Here is a 17,481-nt window from a genome sequence, read left to right on the forward strand (position 1 = left end):
GGCCGGGCACAGGCAAGTAGCCGGCCTGTGTTCTCCGGAACCTGACACATCTGTTCAAAAGGAGAGTGCGCACGCACCAAGGCAAACATCGCTCATGGTTAATCATCAAGAAATACCGATATTTGGATCCAATTTCTCACGTTCTTCAAGAAAGGCAGACATCAGAACTCCCCAGACACACGTATATTTTGATCCATTGTTTTAACCAACTCAAGCCGAGAGAGCAGCACAAACAAGTGTAAGTAATTGCTCTCTGGTCAGAGAAAACAGATGTGGGGCCATTTTCCCTCCGGCTTGTGCTAGGAGCCGAATGGTCACGGAAAACACAGGAAATGCAATTGAATTTAAATTTTGGACAAATGTCAAAGGATGTAATGTTTGGAATATGGCTCAAAATGCTGATCATTAATCTGAAGCTCAGGCTTACCTGGATGTTCTATGTTTGTATTTGCTAAGTCTAGCAGCCTCCATAGGAGTGAGAGAAAAACAGAAACTCATCCCTCGAGGTGAGTTACATATAAATCTTACTGCAGCTCCATGAACCTCTGAATAAGAGCTTGTCAAGCTAAGGCCTCTGTTGGCTCCTGTTGCTCTACTGGATAAAGTGCATGCTACTGGGCCTTCCAGAAGCACACCCTGCCCATGTCCTTATCTTGTCCCCTTCACGCTCACATCAGGGTCTTCCTGGGACTCACTCTTGGCCTCAGCCTCCGGCCTCCTGTATAGGCCATTCCCTCAGTCAAGATGGCTGTCACTCACCCTTCAAGAACAAGTTCAGTTTTGGCTTACCTGAGCCTTCCCAGAGTCCCCAGGGAACACACACACACACACACACACACACACATACACACACCCCTCTCTCCTTGCCCCTCAACAACTCCTCCTTCTTCTATAGTGGCATGCTCTGGTTTAGATGTGGTTTTAGTGTGTCCCCATGGGATCATGTGCTGGGAGCTCATTTCCTATTGTGACACTGTCCAGGGGTGATGTGACCTTTTAAGAGCAGGGCCCAGAGGAACATCAGAAGATGGGCCTCTCCTTCAGTCTGGTCTCCTGTCCTGCCTGGTGTTCACCCCTTCTGCCACCGTTCCTGCCAGTGGGCTGTCACCACAGTGAGGTGATCCAGACCGGCAGCTCTACCGATCCAGCACCGTGCCTCTTGGACTGCAGCCCCCCAACTTGGGAACTGAACTGACAAACCTCCTGAGTACCAAGCCTCTGGTATTTTATTACAGTCACAAAAAAAACAAAACTGGATTAGTAAGTGGCGCTCCCTCCCCTCAATCACAAGCTGCTGGTCTACAGCCTTTTCTCTTATTTGAGAACCCTTCAAGAGAGTTTCTTCATCACCATGATGTGTACATCTTTGGGTTCCCAGCACTGAGAGCACTAGGAGCGGGGGCCCAGAGTAGATGCTAGTACGTGTTGGCCTAATGAAGAAACCGCGTTTCACTCAAAGAGCACTTGGTGATTAAGAGAATTCACAGCCTGGGAAGAGTCCCCCACACACTGTCAGATGGGACAAGGCAGCCACTGTGGAGGGGTAAGTATGAAACAATGGTAACCTTCTCTCCACGGGAGCAAGTCTCAGGTAGACACCTGCTTCAGGGGGCATCCCAGACTTTCACCCTAAGACCTGGCTGCAGGCTGTCTGTTAAGTCCACAATGCCCGAGTCTTCCTAGTAGTGAAGGCTGGGAAGGGAATGAGGTCAGCCTGGGCCTCAGGTTGGAATTTCCCTGGCTCTAGAGCACAGTCAGGAGGTAGGAAGGAGGCAGCTGCCACTCTCCGCTCAGGGGACCAGCCCAGCTTCCTGGCCTCACGCCATCGCCCAGATGACTCACTTTCCCTAAAACCAGAGCTGAAACCCAAGCGGCCAAATAGAAGCCCCCGTGGGGTGGGGGATGTGGCCCAGATGATTGTACATACAGCACACGAGCCAGCAGAGGCGAGAGAAGGCTTACTCTGAATGACGGGTTGGGGACACTAGACCCAACAGCCTAGAGCAACACATTGAACAGGGCTCCATTTACGCTCCTGAGAGTCACACAACACCCAGCCCCTACACACACACACACACACACACACACACACACACACACACCAATAGAGAGACTTCCTCTCTCTGACCTGGGGCTCTGGTTTCAGGGACCCTATAGATGGATTGTCCCAGAATCCCATCTGCCGTCACCATCCTAAGTGATTCCTTTGAGATGATTGATTCTCACCACCACCCCTGCCCACGACCCCGGGTGGAGTAACTGTCTACAGACATAAAGCAGAGAGAACTTACCTACCACTGCCCGGGGTCGACACACCTTCCCCTGACCCTTCCCATTTCCTGGCCCATCTGTTTCCTGACCTCCTGACACAGACTCTTTGCTTGTCTAACTTTAGTCAGGCTCCTGAACCTTCTCTGAGGTCCTTCTGTGAAACTCCTTGTAAAACCCAGTTTCAACCCGAAACTCCCGCCCTTGAAGTCAGATCACCCTAGATAACTACAGATTCCTCTCCATCCCCCATGCCACAGGTGAGGTCTGCTCACCCTGGCTTGTCTTCAGCTAAAATCCTGTCCAGTCAGTTTCTCCAGAATCTTCCTTGCTCCTGATGTCATCTCTTAGTCATTTCGCATTCACGACCCTTCATTCCGCCCCTTGGCTGTAGACAGCCCATTCGCCCGTGCAGTGTGGGGAGTTGAGCCCAATCTAGCTCCTTCATTACAAAAATCTCATTGCCTCGGCCTCTGAATAAAGTTCCCCTTAATGTTCCTCTAGTGAGCAACATCAAATAATTACGTCTTTAACATTAGCACCTTCTGCATGGAACTGGACTGAGTCTGTAGTCAACTGCGGCATCCCCAAGTGTCTTTACACTCTCAGAGACCGCATTTCACGCACAAGGACACCCGCATTCACCTCAGGATGCTACCCTCTCAGCCACAGATTGGACCTCAATGAGGGCTACTCACCTTAGTCACCTGTGTGAACCCAGATACATGAGCTGAACTTGGTGACGGCTGCCCCACCTTACCTGGGGATAGTATCCCCTCACAGTAAGTCAGCCGGGCACTGGGAATATCATCAGCATGGATTCCTTTTCATTTCCTCTAAGCAAGTCACCTGGCTGCTTTTTGTTTTTCTCATTTCCTGACCCGGGGTCTGTGGGGGAATGGGAATGGGCAGAGTCGGGGAGAGGTAGCTTAGGCACAGGCTTTTATAGCTATTGAATACCTATCAGCTAGAAGCCTCCAGATTAAAGCAACACACCCTGAGCATCAGAGGGTGCCAGGCCTGGCGTTCAGCTTCCACCTTTAATAAGTCTCTCCATCCACACTTCCTCTACTAGGCCCCTTCCTGACTCAAGTACACCCAGAGGGTGGAAGAGGCCCACAATACTCAGCGAGGGTGACGGCCAATTAAAAATGCTTCCATTCATTCAATATCTATTGAGCCCAAGCTAGACATCGGACTAAGACGCTGGGGACTCGGGGACGATATGAAGAACTCCTGACCCCTTGGCTCTCTCGCCTGGTGGCTTCCTCTACAGGAGAGGATTACATGAGGGAGGTGAGAGTGTGGGTACAGACACGAAGCATTGTGATATAATGTGGTCAGAGAACTACATGACCCAGAAAACAGATACAAGGAACGGCGGCAGGGTTCCCTGGGAGTACCAGGTTTGCAGTCTGAGCGGCTGCTCACCAGGCTGGAGCACACAAACCCAAGCAGCACACCTGGGCTCAGTGAGCTGCTCCCACAGAAATGGTCACCCAACTTGGACCGCAGTGCCGAGAATCAGGGGAAGTAACCGGGCAGACTCCAGAGAGGTGTGTGCTCTGGTACAGGGCACACTGACCCAACACAGAGCGGGCCTTGAGCCTTGATTCACAGCCACCACTTATAGCAATGACACCTAAGGCTTCTGAGCTTCAGTGACCAGAAATGTTTATAAGATAAACGAGCAGATGGGCAAAGAGGCATTCACATCTATAAAATGGAGGGAGAGTATTTACCCAAGCTCTCCTCTGGGATTGTGGGAAGGGTGAATTGAGGCCACAGAAATGGAAAGGCTCCACCAACTGTAGTATAGTATGTTAAGATGTGGACTACTGTGCCAGCTGATACAGTTTGTGGCCAAGACCAAGGCCATCTGAGGAGGCAGCTGGTAATTGGACCATAGTGAAAATTCCGCATTAGAGAAGTCACATCCATCAGCCCATGGTCACATTACTGGTGATGGTGGGGAAAGTCTGATATTATGGGGGCAACAAATGAACCAATATTTTTAGGTGATAAGAAACTACAACAGGACTAGATAGACATAGTGTCAGCAAACTAAGGATTGTGCAGTGGCATCCTTCCCTGTGAATACCACTCTATTTTAGTGAGGGTCTGGTGTCAAGATGCTCACCTGAAAAAAGTAGTATCCCGGCAGCTGACATTACAGAGTGAGCCTCCATCTGATCCCCACAACCAGCCTATGTGACAGGTACCTCCATCATATCCACTTTACAGATTAGAAAAATAGACACTCAAATAAGCCAAGCAGCTTGCCTGGGTTATGATTGACATGTCACTGTTGTCAAAGTAACCAGAAGTATTCAGCCTGTCTTTGTAGGAAGACATAGGTTGTTTTGTTAATTTGAAGATAGGAAGGTGACTGAAATGAAGATGACCACTGATGTTGGACATGAAATATGAGAAACCAATAATGATGTCCCTCACCTAGAAGTGGAAGAATATTCAAGGACTCTCTCCGCTCAAGTCAGGCCCTGGAGAAAGGCATTCAGTTAGGTTGCCATGACTCCTGAGTACTCCCCTTCCTCTCCCATTAGTTGACACCATCAATTCAAGGTTAATGCATGCCAGGACCAGGAGCTAATTATTCTACCATTCAGACATAAATTTCCCCTGGAGAAGGGCTGGAGATGAGAGCTGGAGAAAAGAGGAAGGGGTGAGGAGGGACAGAGGCCGCCTGGCTCTTACAAATGGGATAAAAATATGACAGCCTCTGGGGTGGGCTTCCCAGCATGCTCTCCGGGAAATTCATTGTCTTTCTAGAGAAGTCTCCAAGCTGACCCAGCCCACCACACAGCGATTTTCCTGGATTTCTCAGCTTCCAGACTTCCATCCCCATCTGTCAGTCACGGAAGTTTCTAAAAGAGCTTGCAGGAAAACTCTCCAGTTCCACAATGTGTTTACTCCCTAGTCTCTACCAAGCACTTGCAGGCAAAGAAAGGGGAAACGTGAGTGAATAACTCACAGCCCCTGACTTCAAGGAGCTTTCCAGACTGGGGAAGACAAGCATGCATGGCAATTGACTGGAGCACTCAGCTACGCAATGCAGAAGAAAGAATCATTTGAACTAGTAGGTTCTGGAATAAAAGGGGCATTTGAGGCTTCTCAGAGAATGAAGAGTCCAGACAGCCCTTCCTGTACTCTGCCTTGGCGATGGAACAGCCTGCTTCAGAAGCAGCTTGAAAGGAAAACTCCAAGTTCCCAAGGAGAATCAGCAATTCCTGACTCAACCTGTCTGTAAGTAAAGAACACACTATGAGAGCCTACATGGGGTATCACCCATCTCCTTCCTGTGGCTTTTGTGAAGTTCTCACTTTGGTCATTGTGGTAGTTTAAATGTAATTGGCCCCCATAAGCCTATAGTGAGTGGCACTGTTAGGAGGTGTGGCTTTGTTGGACTAGGTGTGGCCTTGTTAAGGAAGTGTGTCACTGTGGGGTGGGTTTTGAGGTCTCTTTTGCTCAAGCTTCCCTCAGTGTGACACTGAGTTTACTTCCTGTTGCCTGCAAGATGTAGGACTCTAAGCTCCTGCTCAAGCACCATGTCGGCCTGCATGCCACCATGATGATAATGAACTGGACCTCTGAACTGTAAGTCACTCATTTAAATGTTTTCTTTATTAAGAGTTGCTGTGGTCATGGTGTCTCTTCACACAATAGAAACCCTCACTAAGGTAGTCATCTTCCATGTGCCCCTTCCATCACGTTGCTCCACAACCTGCTTTCTAAAATACAGATCGGCTCATGCCATTCTCTTCCTCAGAGGCCATCAACGGCTTCTCACAGCCTCTAACGGGACATCCTAAGTTCTGTTTCATGCCATGGGGCTTCCATGGTCTCCCCCAACTTGCCTTCCCATGCTTTTATTCTAGTGCAAGCTCATTTCCAGCATGCTGCCCCGGATATCGCCCCTATGACCAGCAGGCTCTGCTGCATCTGCCTCACTCTGCGCTTGGTCTCGCTGCTTTCATCCCTCGGCTGCCCTCACCTTTCCATTTATTCCAGGTGCCCCAAGAGACCAGGGAGCAGAACACTATGGCAAGGACTGGGGTGTCGGCACCAGCAGCACTGGCATGCCCCGCAGCTGTAAAGGAGTGCCGCCCCTGCAAGGTCTATGCGCACAGGCCTGGCTGCAGTCAGTGCTCAGCCAGGAGAAAGAAGGCAATGACTTCCACTGCGCCTCTCCTCTGGACCTGTGCTTTGCAGCTGCCTGGTCCTTGCGGGTGTCCCAAGATGAGCAGAATAGTCCCTTTTTAGAGTTTCTTGACACTTTCCTGTTCAAACAGGGATGAAAGCTTCTCCCTGAGAGTTGTGACCAAAAGATGTGATCCTGAGGAGCATAAAGAAACTTTGGGTTATTTTCAGATCAGTACAGTGGGGCATGAAGACTGTGATCAGAAGCATCAAAATGAGGTAAGAAGCACACGCAGGAGGTGGGTGCAGACATGTTGAGAGATAGAGATGGGGCTCCAAAGGAGACAAACCAGTTCCATCTTCTTACTTTTAAACAAAACAGAGATGAGAACACAGGTGTGCTTGAATGCACGCACACACACACACACACACACACACACACACACACACACACACACATACATACGTATGTTTACACACATATATTCATGCATATCATGTCCTATATCCACTCTGAGCTTTGTGTCTATTCAAAATGCCAGGACGCAGTGTGGTTCATAGAGAGAAGCCCAGCAAGCCAGGGGGTCTGAAGCCAGGGGGTCCAGGCAATTCTAAGTGGAAGGCTGGGAAGGTGGCTGTGGAGGAGGCAAGGCATGTCTGTCTGGGGTCTATGGCTGGGGAAGGAGACCATTTTTTGAGCATCTTCCTTGACCCTGCTAACAGGTGTTTTGCATAGCACTTGCCTCACAATGTCCTTGTGATGTACGTTTAATCAATCCCCTTCTGAAAACTAGAAAACTGATGTCCAGAGGCAGGGTCACATGACTGGGAAGTAACAGGATTGCTATTCACATACCTCCCAGAGCCCAGCTCCCCTTTTCTGCATCACGGGTCTCTAACAGTGGTGATGTCAGCATTCCTATGGATTATAGGGTGTGGCAACAACCCTGGGCTCTACCCGATAGCATCCACCCCTGACCATGGGACGATCAAGTGTCTCCAGGTATTAATTGTAACATAGCTACTGGGACAGGGAGGCTCCCCCATTGAGAACCACAGCTCCCACCCTGCCATTTGAGATTCTACAGCCTGGAAGACTGACCCCATCTGCCCTCTTCTTGTCTGTTTAACTATGCTCCCATGGGCCTGCATGGTGCAGGAGCTCTGAGACTCAGGCTCAGTTAACACAGGGCTCAAGGGCTGCCCCTGCTGTTTGCGTCCCTCTGGTGGAGGCCCTGGCCAGCGGTGCCTGACCAAGAGTGTAAGTAGAATCACCTAGGGAATTGCTTAATTCCTTTGTCTCTTTCCCATTTGTTCCTTTGTGGTGTTCAAAGTAAAGCTACCTTTGCCCTCCCCCAGTCCTGCTGAGGCCCAAGGAAGCACAGCCCCGGGTTAAAAGAAAAAAATCCATAGCCCAACATTACCAGGGCTCATTAGAACCCCTCCTTAAATTCATGAAGCCACATGCAATTACTCTTCAGGCCTGTCTGGGTACCAGACACCGTTCTAGGGACTGGGGTCCAGAAAGGAACTCTAGTGACTGGATGAATATCAGGAAGTAAATAGAGCATGACACAGAACAAGACCTACTTAAGGAGAGCTTTGTTCGTGTTCTTTGGAGCATGGAGAAAGGGTGACCAACTGCTGTGTGAGCAGAGAGGGCACGAAGAGGGCTGTGGAGGAGGAAATAGGTGTGGCCATAGAGGGCCGTGGAGTTTCCGTGTATGTGAGATTTGAGAGTTGAGAGGACATGCAGGTATGTGTGCATGTATGGGCAAGACAGCCTAGTATATATATTCACATATCTGTTACATGCAAACAGTATATGGGGTATACATGTTCAGCATACCTTCAAGTATACATCTGTGTGAAGAACCTTGTGGGTGTAAGTGTGTCCGGACTACATATATCTCTGTGTGTAAGTGCATAGGCCAAATAGGGGGATAGAATATCTGTGTGTTTGTGTGTGTGTGTGCTTCTCCAAAAGAGGCCAGCTGAGTCATGATCTTAATTTAGAAGTCTTGGAGAAAGAAGGATGGGTCTTCCCAGAATAAGGAAGAGGTAGACTGTGCAAAGGCAGAGGTGTGGCTGGGCAGGGCATGGCCTGGGTATGATAGCCTCAGAGCAGAAAGGAAAAGATGGAGATGAGGAGTCCATGAAGGGCCATGCTGGCACATCTTGGTTGGGTGTGACCTGAGGCAGGCATACATACCAACTATTCAGAGGTAAGATGGGTAGCCCCTAAGGCATGGCATTGATCATGTGTGAAGCAGCTGTTTATAGATGTTTATGAATGAACACCGCTGGAGACGTCAGAACCTTATGCTCCCAGACTGTGCATGGAATTGCATCTCTATGGCATGTAGGCGGGATCCTCTGGCAAAACCAGGCCCCATTCATTTCTCTAACCTCCTGGGACTAGCTGATCTGAGGTACCTCCTAAGCCACTCCACGGCTCAGGACAAGCCTCCATGCCTGAAAACCTCTGGTGTCTTTCACCCAGCCCTGACCCCTCCACCTTCCCCACCCACTCGAAGCCAGGTACTTCTAACCCATTTACATCAGAACATAAGAAGTTGCTACATGACCCCAAATCAGCCACCAAGTCAGACTGCTTCTTCCTCTTAGCCCTCGGAGTCCACAAAACCCCAAGAAGAACCCCAGGCTGAAAGAGCTCAGTGTGGCAGTCCGAAGCTGGGCAGAGACACAGGTTTGGATGTCAGCCTCACTGGATCTGTGTCCTCAGGCAAGGATTTGTTCCTCCTAGTCCTCTATTTCCTAAGACAGGAATTGCAAAAATCCCAACAGCACAGAGCTGTGGTGATTTGTTCAACAAAATATACATACAGGTTGAGTATTCTTAATTTGAAATGCTTGGGACCAGAAGTGTTTTGAATTTCAGGTGTTTGTTTGTTTGTTTGTCTCCTTTTCAGATTTTGAAGCATCATATATTTTAATGATGAGTCCCAACTCTCAACATTATAGTCATTTATATTTTAGACATAGCTTATACAGAAAAAATGTATTTTTTGTATGCTTATGTTTTTACACACCTATGTTTTGGCAGTGACCCATATCATGAAGCAAGGTGTAGAATCTTCTACATGTGACATCATGCCAGCACTCCAATGTGATTTTGGAGCAATTCAAATTGAGATGATCGCATTAGGAATGCCCTCCCCTCCCTGTACCTATTCTGCATCAGGCACTGAACACACCAGGGAGCAAAACAGATACAGATCTTGCCTCCAAGCACTGTGATAAACAATAAACTACATAAACAACTCAATCATGGAGGGTGATGAGATTGTAAGAAACAGGCATCGGGGTAAGGGGGACAAAATGACCAGGGTAGAGGATACTGGAATATATGATGTGACCATTGGAGTAGGACTAAAGAGAAACGGACACAGATCTGTTGTATGCCACTTTTCCTGCTCACTCCAGACAGGAAATCAATGACAGAACAACAGTTTGGTGAACCAATGAGTTTTATTGGGGTCACTTATAGGAACATGGGTCAGGGGTCACTTTCAGGAGCAGAAATGACTCAAAGACAGCTGTATCACCCCGGCATGAGTGACAGCTCCTGAAAACTGGACACCTGGAGCACACTGCACAGCCTGCAGGTGACTCCACAAATGGGGGAGTGTCTTTCACACAGCTCAGGTGCCTCTTCTAGACAGCGCCTCTTCAGTTCGTATCGCTTCCATAACCCTGAGGAGGGTGAGGCCTAGTGAACCTGGTCAGTGACAGAGACTTCCTGCAGCTTCCGAGTGTTCTTCACTGCATTTAACCACTTTCCCTGCCTTTAGGACATCCTGGGTCTTAATGAGCTTCCCTCTAAGATGGAATATTTTGTCTCAGAGAAAACTGCCACACAACAAGAGCAGGCAGAGACAGTTGTAGCTCGACCAGGAGGGGTGTCTGTTTACTCATGGGTAACTTTGTCTGGCACTCCGAGATTCAGTTGTATAGAACAGTCATCATCATTTGGCTCAGGCTGACAGCCTGGCTCAGTGTCTTAGGGACACATCCCAGATCCCTTGGGGTCCACTTCTCCCACTAGAGCCTGACCAAAATCTTTAGGCACCCTGCAGCCTTCCTGGTGACTACTGTCCCAGTCATTTCCTGGCACTACCCACTGAGGGCATAGCGGGTCAGAAACAGGTGCCTAGCATGAGGCAGCACTCTGTCCAGATCAGCAAGTCAGGTACCACTTCCAGTTAGAACAGCAAAGAAATCATGTCCACCAGTGTCCTGGGCACCCAACACACCAGCAGTGTTTCAAAACTGCTGGGGATAGCAGTTAGCTTTGGGGGCTGTCCAGAATCTGAACTTTAGCCTGACTATATGACCCCCTTCTTCCTGCCAACTGCACATGTTGAAGCCTAGCCCTAAGACAATGGTATTAGGAGATAAGGTCTTTAGAAAGCTTTTGATATAGATGAGGTCATGAAAGTGAGTCATATGATGGTGTTTCTGCTGTTACAAGAAAATGAAGAGAGACAAGTGTGTTCACCCTCCACCCTACAGTGAGGACACAGAAGGAGGGCATGTATCTGCAAACAGGAAGGTCCTTCGTCAGGTACCACACCAACCAGCATCCTGATCATGGAATTCCCAGACTCAAGAAGTATGTCTATCAGTTAACCCACCCAGTCTGTAATATATTTTGTATTTTGTAATAGCAGCCAAAGCTGACCCTACAGTGCTACCACATAAGACGATGGCTTGATATCACAAAGGCTTCACAAACAGAAAATATAAAGGACAGAGGAGACTGAGAAGCAACAGAACGAACATTGTGTGGGACTATGCAAAGCTAATAAAGTATAGGACCTTGGACATGTAAGCCGCCTTCTTAGAAGAACACTGCCATGGTCAGTGGTTTTTGAAGTCCTAAGGATACATGAGGTCGTCTGAGGGAGATATATGGGTCTCCCTACATCCCATTTCAGCCGAAGCCGGCTCTGTGCTTATCTGTCTTACATGCTGGATTCCTTGACAAGATTTATTTTTGGAAATTAAAAAAATAAAGGAGAATGAAATGGTTTCATTCTGATATCTACCCAATAGAATTGGAACCAAAATGGAGTAGAACATGCTATTTAGCTTAAACCAATCAAGACTCGTCCCTAAAAACCAATGAAGGAGCCAAACCCATTCACACTGGGCTGGAAAGAAGAGGGTCACACTCAACAAAGTCCAACTACAGATGTTCCAAGGATGAATGAGGCCTTCAGAACGCACAAATAGCCACAGTCGAGTGCACTCAAGACTGTAGATGCCCAAGACTGACTAGCAGTTAGATGTTCACAATGCACCCTATGAAACCAACAAACTGTACACTAGACTGCCTCTTCCCAGAGAAGGAAAACGAAAGACCAGAGAGCTGGGCTTGTGCCGGGAGCCTGGCTCTCTGACTCTTAGACCAGTACTCACCCTAATGAGTATCTAGACACCCAGTGATATTGCTTCCCATCTATGGGAAGCTTAAAGAAGACATATGGGATGGTCTCACAAGTTAATGAGCTTCTAGTATCTACATCATGGAATGTGAAGCAGAAGTTACAAAGATAACCATGTACTGGTGTTCAGAGAGTCATTCTTCACAATAGCCAAAAGATAGAAGCAACCCAGGGGCCATCTGTATACAAATAGATAAACAGAATGTAGAGTACTGTACACACAAGGGAATATCATCAAGCCATAAAGAGGAAGGCCATTGGTGCAAGCTATAATGTAGAAAGAAATAAACCAGACACAAAGGGACAAATATGTGACCTTACTAATAGGATGCACTCACAATGATCAGATTCCTAGAGACAGGAAGTAGAATGGTGGTTGCCAAGAGTTGGGCGGAGGGAGGAACAGGGAGCTGCTGTTTAAAAGGCGGAGTTTCAGATGAGAAGACTGGGGGAGGGGGGCTGACTGTTACACAAGGGCGTGTCCTTGATGAAGCTGCATTTACACTTAAAATGGTTGGAGGCTGTCAATTTTATGTTGTGTATGTTTCCCCCTGTGCTGGCTAGTGTATCAACTGGGGGACACAAGCTAGAGTATCTAAGAGGAGGAAACTTCACTTAAGAAAATGCCTCCAGAAGACCAGGCTGTAAGCAGAAAAGCATAAGGGCATTTTCCCAATTAGTGATTGATAAGGGAGGGCCCAGCCCATTGTGGGCAGTGCCATCCCTGGGCTAGTGGTCCTAGATTCTATAAAAAAGCAGGCTGAGCAGCCGGGCGGTGGTGGCGCACGCCTTTAATCCCAGCACTCGGGAGGCAGAGGCAGGCGGATCTCTGTGAGTTCGAGGCCAGCCTGGGCTACCAAGTGAGTCCCAGGAAAGGCGCAAAACTACACAGAGAAACCCTGTCTCGAAAAATAAAAAAAAAAAAAAAAAAAAAAAAGCAGGCTGAGCAAGCCATGGAGAGCAAGCCAGTAAGCAGCACTCCTCCATAGCCTCTGCATTATCTCCCGTCCCCGGGTTCCTGCCTTGCCTGAGTTCCTGCCCTGACTTCCCTCAGTGATGGACTGTGATGTAGAAGTGTAAGCAGAATAAATTCTTTCCTCCTCAAGTTTCTTTTGATCATGGTATTTTATCAAAACAATAGTAACCTACCTAAGACACTCCACCTCTCTGTATCTCTGTCTCTGCCTGCCTCTCTCTCTCTCTCTCTCTCTCTCTCTCTCTCTCTCTCTCTCTCTCTCTCACACACACACACACACACACACACACACACAATGATGTATCATTGGCGAACATGAGCCTAGCTCAGCCAGACCAAGTGCCTGTTCAGTATGTGTGGATCCCAACAAGAGGGACCCTGAGAACAATGTGGTCTTAGCACATCAAACAAATCAATGAACAAAATGGTGGCCTTCATAATGGCATCTTGACTCAGTGTATCACATGCTTTGACCCTACTTTTCCATCATTGCCCTCTCCTTTCCTCCTCCACTCTCACTTGTCTCCTTCTCTTCCCAAGTATCCCCCTTTCCTTCACGTCATATACATATGGATACTCTGTGTATGTGTAAACTCATGATAGAAAACGTTTGATATTGTCTGAATCTGGTTTATCTCAACATAACAACCACCAGTTCTATTTATTTTCCCACAAATGGCAGAATTCCATGCTTCTTTATGACTGAATAAAACGCCATTGTATCTATATACCACACTTCCTGCATCCATTCACCTGCTGAAGGGTATCGAGGTTGATTCGACAACCCAGCTGTTGTGAATCATGCTGCAATAAACATGGACGTGCAGGAACTTCCTGTGGTGTGCTGACTCACAGTGCCTTGTGTACATTGCCAGCCGTGGTACAGCTGGGTCAGATGGTGGTTCCAACTTCAGATTTTTGAGGAATTTCCATCCTGATTTCCACAGTAGTTGTACAAGTTTGCATTCCCACCGACACTGTATAGAAGCGTTCCCTCATACCATCCTTGCCAGCATGTGTGTTTAGTGTTGATTTGCATTTCTCTGGTGGCTAAGGATGTTGGACTGCTGTTGTTTTCCTTATATTTATTTGTCATTTCAACTTGCTGGGCGATGGTGGTGTACACCTTTAATCCCAGCACTCGGGAGGCAGAAACAGGCAGATCTTTGTGAATTCAAGGCTAGCCTCATCTACAGAGTGAGTTCCAGGACAGCCAGGGCTACACAGAGAAACCCTGTCTCAGAAGAAAGAGGGAGAGGGAGAGAGAGAGAGAGAGAGAGAGAGAGAGAGAGAGAGAGAGAGAGAAGCACTTCCTCTACTTCATTCTTGAGAAGTGTCAGTTCATTTCATTTGCCCATTTCTTCATTGGATGGGGGTAGTTGATGTGTGATTTTTTTTTAGTTGTTTAATATATTTTAGATACTAACCCCATCAGATATATAACTGTCTTAAGATTTTCTCCCATTCTATAGGCAGTCTCTTCACTCTGATTTTCTTTGATGGTAAAGATTTGATGGATGTTAGAATTAGTCTCATGTGTTCAGAACTGAGTTGTAGGATCAGGATATATATATATATATATATATATATATATATATATATATATATATATGGCAGTATCAGAGCTGGTATCAAATTTGCTATGGTAGACAGAAGAGAAAGAGAGAACATTTTTCTCTAGTGTGTGTTACATGCCAAACAAGAAAACACACCCAGCCATGGAAAACAACACCCTAAAATTATCTGGCTGAGGTTTATGTACAATACCTTGATGAATAAGCACTGGTGGGAACTTGCGGGGCTCCTCTACCTTGACCGCTTCATGCTGTCCTCCCCAGAGTCTTTGACCTGAAGGGAAGGGGAAACTCCACCTAGGACCCTGGGAAAGGCAAACAAGCTTTAGAGCCTTTCTAATTTTGTCCATAGAAGGGACACGTGGAGGAAGTGACTGACTCAAGGCCACATCTCTTAGTTCAGGCCACATCAGAACTTGTCTGAACCAAGGTCCTAATTACCCAGCTGAACTTTCTTCTTTCCATTTCTCCAATTCAAATTGTTCTCTCAAGGATTCTGTCCCATCTAGAGAATTAAGTGACCCTTCCTTCTGTGTGTCCCAATGGTTTCAGTTCTATCACTCAAATTTCTAGATTTCTCTATTGTTAACCTAAGGGTGCAGAGGCCTCATTTTCTCACATCCTCCTTTCTCATGCGTTCATGTCCACAGAAGTGCAGTTTTTAAGCCCCAGAAGCATGAAGTGGTTGTGGATTTATAACCATCGCAGCTGACAAACTGTAGCCAATGGACCATGCCTGTCCACTGCCTGCTTTTGTAAATAAAGTGTGATTGGCATGTAGAGTTGCCCATGTGTGCCACCTATGACTGCTTTTACAGTTCAATGGCAGAGTTGAGAAACTGTAAGGCTGTGTGACCCACAAAGTTAAAAATACCACCTAGCCCTTCACAGACAATGTTTGCTGATCTCGAGGCTCATAGGGATGAGGACCATATCTGCTCTATACTTGGACCTTAAGAGGTAACCACTAAGTATTTATGAATGAAGGAGAAGGGAGGGAGAGGAGGAAATGGGGATGGATAAATGTTTCTCTTCAGAAAAGAGATTTAAAAACCAGGGCAAAAATGATGTGGAAGCAGAGCAGAGCTCTGGATGTGGGTTTCCAGGGATTGGAAGCACACACTGTCAGGATGGAGACCATCATCAGCCCCACAATACAGTTCAGTCTCTGATGCTTGCCTGGTGTGATAATTAATCTTCACTGTTAACGTGACTAAATTTGGAATCACCCAGGAGACACATGCCTGGGTATCTTTGAGGATGCTTCCAGGGAGGTTTAACTGAGGAAGGAAGACACACCCTGAACAGAGCAGCACCTTCTCATGTGCTGGAGTCCTGAACTGAAAAAGTAGACAGGCTGCTGTGTGCCAGCATTCAGATGTGAACAAGCTCTTGTGACCACAGCCGCTACCCACTGCTGCCAACAAGCATATATACCATGATGGACTGTACCCTCCAAAACCAACATCCAAAACACACCCTTCCTCTAAGTTCCTCTTTGTCAGATATCTGGCCAAAGGACAGTAGCTGACATATCTGGCCTCAAAAAGGAACTGTGTCTCCATCTAGTTAAGAAGAGAGTAATGCCTCCTATTTCTGTAAAGCAGATTTGGGGAGACAATCTATTTGGGGTGGGAAAAGGAATAGAAGGTAACTTGTAGGGCCTAGAAACTCCTAGTTTTTCTCTTGTCCTGGCCAAGAAACAGAGCACCTGGACTCGTCTGTAACCCAGCCAGGCACATGTTTATTTCCATAGGTTTAAACCCAAGCCAAGCCTTAAATATTCCCAGGCACTAAGAAAGCTGTTTAGGTTGCACCTTGAAAACACTGAAAGGTTAACCACATTGCTACACACATCACATCGAAACTAGCCCCCGCCCTGAGCCAAATTCCTGCCTCTCTCAGAATGGCATGTCCCGCCCCCTTGTTGCAGACATAGCAAAGTAGAAAAATCTCCTTTGTTTTTCTGTCCATCACAAGGACCACTGTAGGGCTCTAACTGTATGGTCCCCTTACAAGCGCTTTGGGTTCATCTCCCTGGCCTTGGTGCACCTTTCTTTGGAATCCCAAATGATCCCTTTCAGAATTCCTCTGCCACCATTTTGGGGACAATAAACAGAACAAGTCAGTAGGAACTTATCTATCCATCATTCTCTATTACATGTAGTACAGCATATATATACATATGTATATGTATGCACTTTGTATTGTATATTATATGTGCTATGGAAATAAAATGAATAAATGGGTGTTTATTTGATGTGGAAAATTATAGAAACTTATCATATTCAAAACACTGAACTTGAAAATGCCAGAAGGCCACAATGGCTCTAGGCACATGCTCAGGTCTGTGAGTCATTAACAGTCTCCAGCAGAGGTCAGAAAACTACGGGTATGAGCCAAAGCTTGCTGAAGGCCTGGCTTTACAAATGAGATTTAATGAAACAATCTCACTTATTCAGTAGCATATTGTCTGTGCCTGTTTGCATGCTACAACAGAGGGACCATAAGGCCCCAAACCCTGAACCCTTCTGGCCCTTACTAGCAAGCATTACTGGAACTTGATTTAGAGCCACACAAGCAAAATCTGACCTAAGCTACATGATGAAAAGTACCTGAGTACATGGTCGTTGGGTTCAGAGCATGATCAGAGACCAGACAGCCTGGCCTGCTCCAAGTTTTGGGCAATGTGGTAAATCAAACAAATACCAGTCAGAAAATTCAAGTTCAATAGATTCAAGTCATGTATTTAAGGCAACATCTAGGGAATCCCAAAGCCATGTCTGGACTCAAGACAGTATGGTCAGGCGAAATGGCCCTCTAGGACCTGGGGTCACGTAAAGTGGCCTAACAAATCAGCCCTGCTGGCTTACTGGATATCTCTTAAGGTGTGGCCAACTGGAAGCTGCAGCCAGTTTCAAGTTGGGGACCTCAGAGAGAAGTCTAGGTTACTAGGAGAGAGATCTGAGTCAGCTGGGAGAGGTCTGAACAGGGCGGCAGCTGTGTGACCTCTGCTCTGAAGGAATGTTAGGAA

The sequence above is a fragment of the Peromyscus leucopus genome, chromosome 8b, assembly GCF_004664715.2.
Source record: "Peromyscus leucopus breed LL Stock chromosome 8b, UCI_PerLeu_2.1, whole genome shotgun sequence".
NCBI lineage: Eukaryota > Metazoa > Chordata > Mammalia > Rodentia > Cricetidae > Peromyscus > Peromyscus leucopus.